This window comes from Equus asinus, chromosome 17 (assembly GCF_041296235.1).
Source record: "Equus asinus isolate D_3611 breed Donkey chromosome 17, EquAss-T2T_v2, whole genome shotgun sequence".
Lineage (NCBI taxonomy): Eukaryota > Metazoa > Chordata > Mammalia > Perissodactyla > Equidae > Equus > Equus asinus.
In genome coordinates, this window is record NC_091806.1 from 8,711,200 (window position 1) to 8,726,782 (window position 15,583).

The 15,583-nt window shown below is 40.0% G+C and overlaps 1 long non-coding RNA gene across 1 annotated transcript in view; it reads right to left on the reverse strand.

Moving 5' to 3' along the window:
* Positions 1–13,789, reverse strand: part of LOC139040742 (uncharacterized) — a 62,445-nt gene extending 48,656 nt beyond the window's left edge. Inside the window, exons 1-2 of the long non-coding RNA XR_011495047.1 lie at positions 13,457–13,789; positions 10,992–11,061 (exon numbers count right to left, since the gene is read on the reverse strand). This is a non-coding gene — a long non-coding RNA (uncharacterized lncRNA). The remainder of the gene's footprint in view (positions 1–10,991; positions 11,062–13,456) is intronic.
* Between the last annotated feature and the right edge of the window lie 1,794 nt (positions 13,790–15,583).

Genomic DNA, 15,583 nt, shown 5'->3' on the forward strand with positions numbered 1-15,583 from the left:
ATGTGTTAGGAAGTATTTCATCTTCTTCAATTCTTTGGAGTAGTTTGGGAAGGACAAGTACTAAGTCTTCTTTGAATGTTTGGTAGAATTATCCAGAGAAGCCATCTGATCCTGGACTTTCATTTTTGGGGAGGTTTTTGATTACTGTTTCAATCTCTTTACTTGTGATTCGTCTACTCAAATTCTCTATTTGTTCTTGGTTCAGTTTTGAGAGAGTGCGTGAGTCTAAGAATTTATGCATTTCTTCTAGATTCTACAATTTGTTGGCATATAGTTTTTCATAGTATTCTCTTAGAATCCTTTGTATTTCTGTGATATCCATTATAATTTCCCCTTTTTCACTTCTAATTTTATTTATTTGAGCCTTCTCTATTTTTTCTTAGTGAGTCTGGCTAAGTATTTTTCAATTTTATCTTCTCAAAGAAGAAGCTCTTTGTTTCATTGATCCTTTTTACTGTTTTATTGGTTTCAATTTCATTTATTTCTGCTCTAACTTTTATTACGTCCCTCCTTCTGCTGACTTTGGATTTTGTTTGTTCTTCTTTTTCTAATTCTGTAAGGTCTAGTTTAAGATTGCTTATTCTAGATTTTTCTTGTTTGTTAAGGTGGGCCTGTATTGCTGTGAATTTCTCTCTAAGGACCAGTTTTGCTGCATCCCATATGAGTTGGTATCATATATTTTCATTTTCACTTGTATCCAGATATTTCTTGATTTCTCCTCTAATTTATTCAATGGTCCATTGGTTGTTCAGTAGTATGTTGTTTAGTCTCAACATCTTTGTCACTTTCTAAGCTTTATTCTTATAGTTGATTTCTAATTTAACAGCATTATGGTTAGAAAAAACACGAGATGATTTCAATCTTCTTAAGTTTATTGAGGTTTGCCTTGCTTCCTAACATATGGTCCCTTTGAAAATGTTCCAGGTGCACTTGAGTAGACTGTGTATTCTGCTGATTTTGGATGGAGTGATCTATATATCTATATCTATATCTATATCTATATCTATATATATATATTAAGTCCATCTGGTCTAGTTTTTCATTTAGCTCCACGATTTCTTTGTTGACTTTCTGTCTGGATTATCCATCCATTGCTGTAAGTGGGGTGTTAAGTTTCCCTATTATTAGTGTGTTGTTGTTAATATCTCATTTTAGGTCAATTAATAGTTCTTCTATGTGCTTTGGTGCTCCCACGTTAGATATATGTATTTATAAGTGTCATGTCCTCTTGGCGGAGTGTCCCTTTTATCATTATATACTGCCCCTCTTTGTCTCTCATTGCCTTTTTTATCTTGCAGTCTACTTTGTCTGATATAAGTATGGCAACATCTGCTTTCTTTTATTGGCCATTAGCTTTGAGTATCATCTTCCATCCCTTCACTCTAAGCCTGTGTTTTTCTTCAGAGCTGAGATGTGTTTCCTGGAGACAGTATATTATTGGGTCTTGTTTTTTAATCTATCCCACAACTCTGTGTCTTTTGATTGGATAATTCGATCCATTTACATTTAGAGTGATTATTGATATATAAGGGCTTATTTCTGCCATTTTATTGCTTGTTTTCTGGTTGTTCTGTATTTCCCTTATTTCTTGTCCTGTGTATTTCTGACTGCCAATTCAATTTGGTAGCTCTCTATGAAGGTTTTCTCAGTTTTCTCTTTATTTGTGTCTCTGTTCTGATTTTTTGTTTAGTGGTTACCATAAGGTTCATATAAAAGTTCTCATAGATGAAATAGTAGCTTTTCTGACGGCCCCCTATTTCCTTAGTCTAAGCAGATTCCATCCCTTTCCTCCTCCCCATCTGAGTTATTGTTGTCACAACTTATTCCATTTTGTTTTGGAGTTTGTGGTTAAAATGACGTGATTATATTTAGTCTTGATATTTTACTTCCCTTTATCTTTAATGTTATGTAAGTATTTGCTAGCCTGTTCTGATAGAGAGCTGCAATTTTCTGATTTTGTCTGCCTATTTATCTCCTTGTTCAATGCTTTATAAACTCTTTCTCCTTTTTTTAGGTATGAAGGACTTCTTGATCACTTTTTGGGGGATGGGGGGTGTTGTGGTGATGAAATCCCTCAGCTTTTGTTTATCTGGGAAAATTTTTATTTCTCCATCATATCTGAAGGATACTTTCACTGGAAGAGTATTCTTAGTTGAAGGTTTTTGTCTCTCAGAATTTTGAATAGATCATGCCTCGCTCTCCTAACTTGTATGGTTTCTGCTGAGAAATCCACTGGAAGCCTGATAGGGGTTCCTTTCTAGGTTATTTTCTTCTGGCTGACTGCCCTTAACGTTTTTTCTTTGTCATTGACATTTGCCTGTTTTACTAATACATGCCTTGGAGAAGATCTTTTTACATTGATGCAATCAGGAGTTCTATTATCTTCCTTTACTTGTAGTTCCGGCTCCTTCCTCAGGTTTGGGAAGTTTTCAGCTATTATTTCTTTTAACAAGCTCTCTACTCCTTCCTCCCTCCCTTCTCCCTGTTAGATACCTATAATCCTTATGTTGTATTTCCTAATTGAGTCAGATATTTCTCAGAGAATTTTTCATTTCATTTTAGTCTTATTTCTCTCTCCTCCTCCATCTGAAGCATTTCTGTATTTCTATCTTCTAAATTGCTAATTCTGTTCTTCATAGTATCAACTCTGTTATTTATGGACTTCAGATTTTTCTTTATCTTATCCATTGTGTTTTTCATCTCCAACATTTCTGATTGGTTTTTCTTTATATTTACAATCTCTTTTGGTGTAAAATTCCCTCTGTTCATTAATTTTGTTCTTGATTTCATTGAACTGTATTTCTGAATTTCCTTGTAACTCATTGAGGTTTTTCATGATAGCCATTTTGAATGCTCTGTCATTTAGATTGTAAATTTCTGTGCCTTCAGGATTGATTTCCGGGTGTTTGTCTTTTGCCTTCTGGTCTGGAGTATTAATAGACCTCTTCATATTATTTGATGGGGTAGATTTATGTCTTTGCATAGTGATGGTATCTGGTCACAGATTCCACCTTCTGCCACTTGTAGGGAGCAGGAGCTATTTATTCAGAGCCCACTGTGATCCCTGTCAGCTGTGCCTGTCCAAGCCTTGGCCACTCTTTGGGACTGCAGTGGCCCAGTGGCTCTCCCACTGAATGGGAAAGCAATTATGTGGTGGCTTAGGGCTACTGCCACCTGTTCTCACAGTCCCACCAAGATATGCTCTCCCCTTTGTGGCCACAGCAGTATTATGGGCTTTTGCAGCAGCCAGGAACTTGTTCACCTGGGCGCGCAGACCCACAACCATCTCCTCCTAAGTTGCACCAGCTATTGTGTTTGGTGGATGGGGCTTCTCCACTGGGTCCGAACCTGGGCTGCTCCCTGGAGACTGTGGTGGCACTATGGGCTCTCCCACTGCACAGGAAAGTGATCATGCAGGGGCTCAGGCCTGCTATCACCTGTTCCTGCAGTCACATCAAAGTGTGCTTCCACGCTCAGGGCTGCAACAGTGCTATGGGTGCTCCAGTTGGGAGATCAGCCACATGCTTGCATAGGGCTGCCTGGGGACCAGAGAGTGCTCATCTATCTCCACCATCTCCCCAGGGGTAGTCCATCTACCTTCAGATGTATAGCTGTGCGGGTCTCTCAGGTGTCCTGTTGTGCTGTGTGAGTATCCTCCATTGATCAGTTAATGTCCATTTAGTTGTAGTTCAAATGGGGAGAGATAAAGGGAACAGCTCACTGTGCCATGTTTCTGATGTCACTCTATTTAATGTGATTTTATTGCACCTTGGAGCCATGTGTTTCCCATAGGTGTTTCAGGTTCCAGGATAAGCCCTCTTCTCCTCCCTACTTACACTGGGGAGTGTCCTACTGCATTAGAAAACATTTAGAAATGTTTTCCTCAAATACTGGAATAGTGGTCACCAGGGGCTGAGGAGAAGGGGGAAACGGGAAGTTATGAATCAACAGGCATATAGTTTCAGTAGAGTGAGATGAATAAGCTCTAGAGATCTGCTGTACAACATTGTACATATAGTCAACAATAATGTATTATACACTTAAAATTTGTTAAGAAGATTGATCTTATGTTAGATGTTCTTATCACAAGAAAGTTTTTAAAGAAGATGTCTATATGCTGCTAATTCCCTAACATCTATCTCTAAAGCTCACCCCTGAGTGCCAGGCTTATAGATCTACTTGCTCCCTGGACATCTCTAGTCCGATATATAATAAACAAACCAAGAGGCAAGCCTGGTGGTATGTGGTTGAGTTCATGAACTCTGCTCTGGCGGTCCGGGGTTCATGGGTTCAGATCCCAGGCACAGACCTATACACCGCTCATCAAGCCATGCTGTGGTGGTAGCATCTCATGTACAAAAACCAGCATAGATGTTAGCTCAGGGACAATCTTCCTCAAGCAAAATAAATAAATAAATAAATAAATAAATAAATAAATAAGCAACTCAAATGTAACAGGTCCAAAATAGAGCTCTTGATTTCTGCCCAGTATTAAACAGTTAAGCAGAGATAAATGCAGTATTTTTCAAGCCTTTCATAAGCTAGAATATATTTTTACTTTCCAAGAGTTTCCAAGACTTGGGAACACACTTGAGAAATGCTGTTCTGGAGTACCCTTGAGAAAAGTTATTCTGGAACCAAACAGCTTTAAAGCAAAACCCATGGCTTTCAACTAGAGCCAAACAACTGAAGCCAAGTGTGCTGCCCTCAAGTGAAGGCACTCCTAGAAGCGTAAGCATGGCAGATAGAGGCTGGATTGCCCACATAGAGCTGATAATCTGATTTACAGCAGCAGCTATGATGTAACTGACTTCAACTTACAATAATAATTAAAAATAATAAGGACACGTGTTAGAAAGAGGAAGTTGGAATCTGACATGATACCTCATTTGTGAATATCACCAAGGACTTACAAGACCGTCAAGACTCAGTTCTGGATCAATAGAGAAGAGGATGGCAGCCTGAGTTTTAAAAAAGACACTGATATTGGACAACCCTATAGTAATGTGCATTCTTGGAATTCAGATTTAAGACATGTAATTTTCAAATTGCTCTCTTTCAAGATTGACAGAGAAGCACCTTTCTGAATCTCCCTACCCTCTTTTTACCCCCTACTCTGTTGGTGCCTTTTGCCTAGGCTTATGCAATGTCTACCATTGCAATCTCATGTGAATTTTTAAAAGATGACTTCTATCCTGTAGTTATGCCATGAAATCATAAAGATGGGGAGGTGAAAGCATCAATTCCCCTGCTTCTTTCAGGAAAAAGTAAGAACGTTCCTACAAAATGATAGCAGCAGTGACTCAGCAGTCAAAGGCCATTATCACATTAAGAATCTCATTCTATTATGAAAAGAACTAGCTCTGGAGTCAGACTGACCTTGATTCCCAATCTGCTTTAATGGCATAGTGATTCTGTGCTTTTCGAAGTAAGTTACTTAACTACTATGAGCCTTAGTTTCCTCATATGTGAAATAGGGATGACCAAACCTACATGGAAAGGTTACAGCAAGAATTACTTGTTTATATATTCACATATTTAAGGCTCTTATTATTAGGAGATTAACTCTTAAGCCCCAAGGTATACTTTCTTATGGCATCATCATTTTAATACTTACTACATTTGGAGTCCTGCAGGAAGCTGCCTCCAAAAACGAGAAGAGAAGATTTACAATCTGAATATATTGGAGTTTCATAAAGCACAATCAAGCATGCAAAGGGCTCTATCAAAAGCCATAAATAAGCCACCATGCATGTATTATCCAGTCAACTCTCAATATTCATATAAGGAGAGACAGCAGATGAAGATAGTCTAGAGAAGAGTGAGTAATATTTTTTAAATCTCTTAGATTTGCCTTGACATTTGCATTGAATTCAGATGTATGTGATGTTCAGGGAAGGGATTTTTAATGTATTTTTCATATGAAATCCTGACTCAGGACAATTAGCTTGACCATGGCATTTTCCTACATCTCTTCTCACACAAGGACTATGCAGATATTCAATGAGGCTAATTCAAAAACAGCAGTGTAGGCCAGGATTCACTCACTCAAACTTCCCCAATAATAGAGACAGCTTCATTCCTTGGATAAAATCTGCATGCACAATAAGTGCAAATGGGAAATACCAACAGAGTAAGTGATTCAGTCACCACAGAAAAATCAAAGCATATGCAATCAAAACATAGATAATGAAGATTTGGGTGTGTTGTCTTTTGCAATATTTCATTGTATTACTTTTGCAATGACAGAAGACCTAGCCAGAGATGACGTTGGTATGGTCTATGAACTAAGGAAAGTGTCTATTGGAACACAGCTCCATAAAGCACCTGAATTAAGCATTGCATTGGTAATTGGAGACAAAGAGAGCACTTCATTCAGTCCACAGAGACTGCTAAACTGTAAACCTGTATTTTGAAATTCTTAAAAAATGCCAACTAGTGTTTTCCTCAGACTTCCAGAAACTGTACTTCCATTGGCTTAAAAAGCTAGCCCAAGGGGCTGGCCCAGTGGTGTAGTGGTTAAGTTCACACACTCTGTTTCAGCGTCCTGGGGTTTGCAGGTTCAGATCTTGGGTGCGGACCTAGCACCACTGGTCAAGCCACACTGTGGCAGCATGCCACATAAAATAGAGGAAGATTGGCATGGATGTTAGCTCAGCAACAATCCTCCTCAAGCAAAAAGAGGAAGATTTGCAACAGATGTTAGCTCAGGGCCAATCTTCCTCACACACAAAAAAAACTATCCCAACTCTTCACCAAGCTGTGGAATATTGCTTGAAAAACACAGTCTTAATTATTCTTCTCCTTGTATCCACACTCCCTGCAATACGACTTTATAGATCCTCCTATCAAAAGGTAGAATTTAAGGGGCTGGCCCCATGGCCTAGTGGTTAAGTTTGGCATGCTCCCCTTTGGCAGCCTGGGTTCAGTTCCCAGGCACAGACCTACACCACTTATCAGCAGCCGTGCTGTGGCGGTGACCCACATACACAATAGAGGAAGATTGGCAATGGATGTTAGCTCAGGGTGAATCTTCCTCAGGAAAAAAAAAAAAAAAGATGGAATTTTTTTTCACCTCTCCAATCAGGCCTGGCCTTGTAATGTGCTTTGATCAATAGAATGAGGAAGAAGCAGCTGTGTGCAGGTTCCAGAGCCTAAACCTTAAGAAGCCTTGCAGCTTTCACACTGTCTCAGAATCTTGTCCAGTGGCCATGTAAACAAGGCTGGGCTAGTCTCCTGTAGGATGACAGTCCATATGAGCAGAGATAAGCTATCCCCACTGAAGCCATCCTAATTAACCAGCCAAAGGACAATCTGGCAGTTACGACAAATGAGTGAGCCCAGCAAAGACAGAAATGCCACCTGGCTGGGCCCAGTCCACATTTCCAACCAACAGAATTATAAGGTAAATAAACAGTTGTTGTTTGAAGGCACTATGTTTTTTGGGTGATTTGTTACACAGCAAAGCTAACTGATACACCATCCCAGGAAGAGATGTTTGAAAAACAAGCTTCAATGTGCAACATGGATGACCCTGGGTCTTAAAGGAGAATTTCTGGGTGAAGGACTGACTATTGAGATTAGAGCAAGGCAGTTCTGAAGGCGAGGTGAGTAATCCCAAGGCCTGGGATCACTTCATGAGCCTCCATGTAGCGTTTCACCTCAGAACACAGTAATCATCAGACAGGGCTAGATTTGTACAGTTTCCTACATTCATTAAATAGCCAGAATGAAAAACTATCATGCTTTTACCAAGAGAAAAAGTCAAAATTCTATATCTCCAGCAAAGTGGTTTCTCCTAGTTCAATAATTCTTCACAGTCTTGTAGAACTTGCCCAAGGAAAGACCTGCCTGAAAACCTCAGGGTCTGCCTCACATTGAGACCAATTTCCTCCCTCTTTAAATTTGATGTTTAACAACTGCTAGAAAATATCTGAGGGCCCAGAATTGCCTTTGGGAATTAGTCTAAAATGACCAAACTACTTTCATCTGTACTTAAATCTTCGTCTGTAGATTCCCTCAAGAGAATGAAATTTAGTTTGACAGCAAGAGCGCTTCACAGAGCCATTTGTTAAAGCAATTTATTTCAGTTTTATAAGTGACAATTTAAACAGAACTGTCAGAGGCCAACATCAGCCGTCACAACCTTTTATAGGCAGAGACCACACAAAGCTACAGCACGTTGCTTCTGTTCCTTTAAAAAGCAAATTACTCTGGACCCAGGGAGAATGATGGGCTTAATGTTCAGTAAGAGAGGACTTGGGTATAAACTGGGTGACCAGGTGCTATCTATAAAGCGGGTATCAGTTATCAGCCTGGGAGGAAAGAGAGAAATTCACTTTGTTTCAGAAATAATTTTTGTGGGGGGAAAAACAGAAGTTTGGGGGGAAGTTTTGAATGTAGAAAATGCCCAAGACTATCAACTTAAGGACGAAAAAGACAACACAAGAGCATTCAGGATAACGCCAATTCTTGGGGGAAATTCAGTTAAGACAGAAGTCCTGGATTGGTCATTTCTGCCCGACAGATTAATAAGAAGAGAGAGGAAAAAATAGACAGTTGAAGGAAGATGTAAAACTCTTACTCCTATAATCCTGAAAAAGGATGCCATATCCCTTTCCTCTCACTCATGACAGTATTTAGGACTTTGCTCCCTTCTCTCTGGTCCTCACTCTCCAGAGGCATACACTGACAGAAGCTGCCATTTCCAAGGACACCTGCAACCTCCCAGCCCACTCTAGTCCTGGCCCTGCCAGGAAGGAAGAGCTTAGAGCTAATGGCTCTTGGATAAAAGCAGTTTGATGGAAGGAGGAAAACAACGAGAGAGCTGTGTGGTCAATATCAGGTTCTCCGAGAAGCAGGGACAATAAACATTCGACCTTTTGTGTGGCTGCCTCACACCTCAGCTCTCATCTGAGCACCAGGTCTTACCTGTTCTCTCAGAGTTCATGTATCATAAGAGCTCTCTGCTCAGGCAGATGGAATAAAAACAGTCATCTCCTCCTGACAGTATTCTTTCTACCTCATGCTCTTCTGTCAGAGTTCTCTCTCCTGCTGCTCCTTTTAATGTTCAAGAGTTTAATTTTTAAGGCCTGAGTGGAGAAATTGACATTTTATGGAAATACCCATGCAGAACCCCAGGACGATACAATATATACCATGGACAGCTACCTCTGTTGGTTAGCCTAGCCCCGTGGTCAGATCCCAGGAATAATGAGGCCAAGAGAGGGAGGGTGGTTCCCCAGACAGGGTATCCCACTCCATCACTCCAGTGCCCACCTTGGGAGTGTTAGCGTGGGAGACTCAGTGCTGATCCAACCCAACACTGAGGAAATGAGTCAATTGGTATGACCCTGGGATAGCAAGCCAAGAGTGCCATCGACTTAAACAAAGAATAGCTCGTTGTTACAAAGAGTCATATTTCTCCCCCCGCCCTGTTCAGAAATCCTCCCCTTCTCCACCCACAAGAAAGTTGTAAGACTTTACCCAATTGGAGTCCTGGTGTCCTTCTGCTCATTACCTTTTAAAAATTTCCCCTGGAAGCCTTGAAAACACGTCATTACAAAGAGCAAAGCTTCAAAACAGACAAAGAGGTACTGATCTCACTTGCAAGTTTTTCCGAGTCCAGCATGAGAGGCCCACGGAAATAGGTCTCCCTGGGGATATTTATCTCTCAGCAATGAAGTTGAAGAAACTGCCTCAGGTCCCTTCTTTCCAAAGTAAGCTGCAGGGGCACCACAATAGCCCTAAGCACTCAGGTGTGTGAGTGTGGATATGTGTTTAGAGATGGAATTCTGCCAATATTTAGGCAGATAGGTCTTTTTTAAAATTCCACATTCTATGTCCATTGGCTTCTTGTCTTAAACTTTCCTTTCTCTTAGTTCATATTGCAAAATTCAGCAGCAGTTTTCTTAGGTTCTTCTCCTTTTTGTTGCTTACTGCCAGACCTGCCTGCTGCTATCTCTCCATTCATCTAACATTTCCCATTATGTAGCACTTACTGTATACCTGATAGTGCACCAAGGCTTTATTTGCAGTATCTTATTTAATCCACAAATCTATATAGCATTACATAATTTTTACTGATCATAAAAAGGCTCAGAGAGGATGAGTGGCTTGCTTAAGGTCATAAGAGTAAGAAATAACAGAGGTCAGGACTTAAGACTTTGTCTAACTGGCTCTAGAGCCAAGTTCTTGATGTGCTGTATCATCCTTTAACTCGTTCACCTGCTGATTGCATCTACCACATCCCTGAAGGCTCCTGAGCCCACTGCCTCCCTCTGTCAAGACTGCCTATTGTCGTGCCAGGAAATCATCATAGGAGATTTCCTATGATGCAAATGGTGCCACCTCTTGCTCAATGTCCCATAAGCTATTCTGACCACAAAGTCCAGGGACTGCATTCAAATGCCTCCTGTCTTTCTAATGCCCACTACTCTCCCATGAGACCACTACAAATAGGTGCTCCAATTGGAGTGTGGATCATTCAGTTGTCAGGAGTGCCCATCTGGAGTCAGTCACCTCTGAATTAGAATGACAATGCCACCATTTACTAACAGGGCTTTAGGCAGGTTCCTTTATCTCACTATCTCGGTTTCCTCACATGTAAAAGGGAAAAATCACAGTGCCCCACTTCCCATAGGATGGTCTGGATGATTAAAGGAAACAATACAGATGAGCTTGGTTGGGATAGTATCTGACACTAAAGTTTAGTAGATTGGACTGAGGTATGTTGGAATTGGGGATACGGGTCAACATTTTTATACAAAGCAAATCAGATGTGCAGAAAAAAACATAAGTTTGCTTCGTTTTTTTGATATTAAGTAGCTTCATCTCAGGTGACCCCATGCCATTAATGATCGGGGAAGTCATAGAGTGGAGGAGTTTCTGTCCCCTCTGATCTCTTCTCTCTAATCTCCACAAGAACGGCCTCTAGTTCCCTTCCTTTTATGTAGAAATTACCTGTACATCATACCTTCCTTCATCCTTACCTGTGGACGTTGCTGTTCCAGGCAATTCCTCCCCTCTTCTCTCATGTGTCACTAACTCTTATGGCTTAGCCTAAATAGCAGACAGGATACAGGGAGAGAAGGAGACTGATCAATAAGGCTATCAAGAGCAAAGAGTACTTTATAAGCAAACTCCTTAATTTAAGAAAGTCCACACACAACAGATACGAGATCCATTTCATATTTGTCAATTTTGCAAAATTACAAAGTCTGGATAACACCAGCATTACGGAAGATGTGGGAAAACGGAAACACCCTCACATAGCTGAAAAAAGTACAAGTTGGTATAATCACCTTGAAGAGCAACTTTCCACCATGTAATTCCAATCCACCTCTTCTCCACCTCTGTTTGAGAATCACTGATCTTCAATACTTAGACTGTACCTAGAGCTATTCTATAATTGTCCATATGTAAAAGTTCTACTCTTCACTATCTCACAATGCTTATCCATTGGAACCCAATCTATTATCCAGTGTAACCTAATAGATAATCCAAAATTCAATCTAAAATTGGATTACAAATGTAATCCAAAATTACACTTAATTTTTAAACTTTAATTCACTAGAAGTTTGATGTTTAATTTTTAAATTTAAGAATGATTAGCCTTTTAGAAATAACTTCTAATACATGTTAATGAGGATTCAAAATAGATTAATTTTTTAATACAATGCCTACATTTTCTCATAAAATCATATACCATGGCTTATAAGAGACTCTTGACATTTGAACAAGTTCTCAAATAACCCTTCTCTTTGGGTCTTTGCTAATTGTTAGTGTTACAGGCAGAGTGATAACTTCAACATAGTCATGACTTGCTATATTTTGTAAAACAGAGTCGATGAAGTGGATTCTGGCAGGTTAGTCTCTCATCACCCTCTCTCAGACTCAGGGGAACCGGGCAATAGAGTTATCATTTAATAGAAAATGACAAAATGAGCAACATTAAATACACTTTTTCACCCAGGCAGTATAGCATAATGTTTAAGAGAGTGAGCTCTGGAGTCAGACAGCCTGAGTTCAAATGCTGACTACACCAATTATTAGCTGTGTGACCCTGGATAAATTACTTAACTTCCCTGTGCTTCAGTATCTCAAAAAGGAGATATTAAGGGTAACTGCCTCACAGAATCTTTTTTTTTTCGGATGTATATCATATTTTGAATTCCTCACAGAATCTTTAACATTTAATCAAGACAACCATAAAAAGCACTTAGAGTATTGGCTGATTCTCAATATATGGTAGCTATTTTTACTATCATATCTTCTTCCTGATATTTTTTCTGAGGACAGGGGCTGCTTATGAAGCAAGCTGGCCTCAAATCAGACCCCACAGAAGTGAAAGAACTGAACACTTTTCGAAAATCTTCAGGAAATACATAGTTGCATTTAAGTGGGCACACTGAGCCATTTGAATGACTGATTTCATTGATACACATCATGTTCATTAATATACTGGCAATTGAACTCTAGTGAAGGCAAAGTTCTAGAACACGGCCCCAGTTTGAAAAATTCTAGGCAAATGGTCGCAGGACTCTGAAGGTGGTCAAAGTAGAAAGAACACTGGACTGAGAGCTCAAAAGACAATATTCTTGTTCTAGCTCTACTGTTACCTTCTGAATGCCCTTGAGCAAACTGTTTCATCTCTTGGAATCTCAGCAGTCTCATCTAGGACATGAGAATAATAATAATCCATGTACTACATATTGTGCATGTATGTACATGTTTGCATAATTGCTTGCCGGACAGATAAAAGGGGTATTGTGTGAAAAAACTTAGTACATTGTAAAATGCTGTGCAAATTTGAGTTATTCATTATTACCACTCTTAGAATCTTTCTTTTTCTGAGTTGCCCCCTAAAAAAAGCCAGAAGCAAGGATTTATTATGTGTGCATAGTTTATTTGGAAACATTATCCCTGGGAGCAGGAAGTAGTAAGGGACAAGGACAATGAAATAGAATACAAAGGAAAATCAACACTAGGATGTGTTATGAGTTGGCCCACTATGGGCTGCTGGTTACTGGATTCCCCAGAACCTTCTGGACAGCTACCAAAGTGCATCTCAGAACCACCCACCAGGAAAATAAAGGGGAAGCATTTTATTTATCAGTTTCTGTCTCCCATTGCTCACAAGAGCACCACAGGGCATTGACGCCTTTGCTTTTGAAGACTGCATCTATTCCCATAGGTGGCTGCCATCATGATGTCAGAGAGGTCCATGGTGAGAAGTGAGAGAGGGGAGCACTCAGGTTGCCTCTGCATGAAGCTGGTCTAAGTCTGCACAGAACTGGGTGCCAAACAGTGGCTGGAATAAAAGGCTTGAGATGATTTGAAGGGGGATGTCCTGCAGAGCCCTACTGAAGGATTGCAACCTTTATTATCCCTCTCTTGGGATGACAAAGAAAGGCAAGCACAATCATTACAGTTGGAGAGCAGAGCTCTAAATTACCTTTTTTCTCGTGTCTTGCAGTCAAACAGATGGTCACCTGATCCCATTTTGCCAAACTTCTGGTACCCTTCCTCACTCCTTTCTCTTCCCACTGCCCCATCCTACAGCTACAAGATGTAGCTTTAACGCAAAATCTACACTTCAGAGTTTTCAAGACAGCTCAAGGCTGGCTGGCTTTTTTTCTTTCTTTTTCTTTCTTTTTCTTTTTTTTGTGGAATGAAGTGAAAAAATATAATTGGAAGGCTTGATGGCTGCGTGGGCACAATTTCTTGTCTTCCCAACTGTGGTAGGGAGGTTATTCAGCCATTTTGAACCGCCATTCTGATGCAGTCAGTCCTGATCTGTAATCAGATAAAGACGCACAAATTAGCATTTGGATAGTTCTGTTAGCCACATTTGGGAAAAAATCTCAATGGACACTGTTGCACAGAGGGAAAAAAGCATCAAATGCCTTCAGTGTCAAATATGCAGGATTCCTTTTTGCACATGCAGCTGAGTGATCTTAACCCTGCTAAGCCTATATTTTCTCAGAGTAAAAAGGGAATATTAAAACATAACACAAACATAGCGAAGACTAGAAATTAGAAGTGACATGTGTTCTTACCTAAAACAATGCCTAGAAAATAGGAAGCATTCAATAAATAGCTCTTATTATTATCACTATCAACATCAACAGTATTATTGTTATCAATTTCTGATGCTTCTTACAGAAAACTCTCCAAATTTGAAAGCAGTGGCAAGCCAGAGAGAGAAGTCTTATCTACCAGAGACACCCTCCAGCTCAGTGGTATGTTGGCCAGGCATACAAACTCAGTCTATTCAAGAAACATTTATTGAGCACCTTCTATGTGCAGGACCTGTACTGGGTGCTGTGGAGACAGATATGGATGGTAAAAGTTCACAGTTTGATGGGCAGACACCCAGTCTCACCTCTACTATTGTTTACTTAATTTCAAGTTATGTAATTTACTTAATTACTTAAACAATTTTATTGTTTACTTAAAAAATAATTTAATTTTCTTTAAATTTACCTTATTTCAGCTATCTATTTCAGCTACATCCTAAGAATGATAATCACAAAATTTGAGTTTGGTATGATAGTTATACATTTTTCTAACACAGCTAGCGCCCGTTAATAAATAATGTTCAGCCTTGTGCTATGTTAAAAAGAGAGAGTCAGTTACGAAAACCACATATTTGGAAATATTAACCTAGTACATTGCCAAGCACACAAACTTGCCAATTGAAGAAACAGGTGAATAAATGAACAGGTATGTCAATCAATCACCCCTGAGCTCAACTCTCATAGGAACCCAGCTGGGAGATGGAGGTCTCAGATGGACTTCTGAAAACTTCTTCATGAGCTAATTAATTATCACTAATCGAATGAGCCAATTAATCAATCCATCCTGTGCCTAGATCTGGATAAAGTGGAAAGAAAAGATGGAACTGGCTTCTGAAATTCCTGACTTGGTCACACGGACAAAGCGTGTTTTAAAAGAAAGGACATTTGTAAGCCCCGGGCAGCAGTTGAAGGGCATCTTCTGTGGCTGCCTTTAGAGTTGCGTGAACATCCTTCCCCTCACGGTCCATTAGCTTCCAGGAAACAAGTGAAGGGTCTAGCAACTGTCTTTCACTTGATCTTTGCCTCCCTCAAAGGAAGAAAAGTGCTTTTAGGCTGAGCTCTAGTGGAACTGGAATCCATCTCAGGTTGGGTCATTTTAGTTAATACCCCTTAACCCTCCCAAATCCAACACTGCCTGAGCTCTCGGCTGAGCACTCACATGGGAGGAGGGGGCTGCAGTAAGGAATAAAGAAGCAGTCCAGATTTATTTCTTCCCGCACAACACATTCCATGTCTTACATACCGCAAGTCTCAGTGTTAAATTAAAATAGCTTCATTTCTCTTTTGCCCACAGTGTGTGTTCACTAGTTAGGGCCAGACCTGAAAGCTATATGCTCTGGTACAGTGGAAATATCATGACTGTGAGAATTAGAAGAACTCCAAATTTTAATCCACACTTGGCCACTTACTCCCTGTGAGATTGGGTACACAATGAACCTGCGTGAACTTCAATTTTACCTCTGTGAAAAGAGCACAACAGAATATGATCACCCAACCTGTTT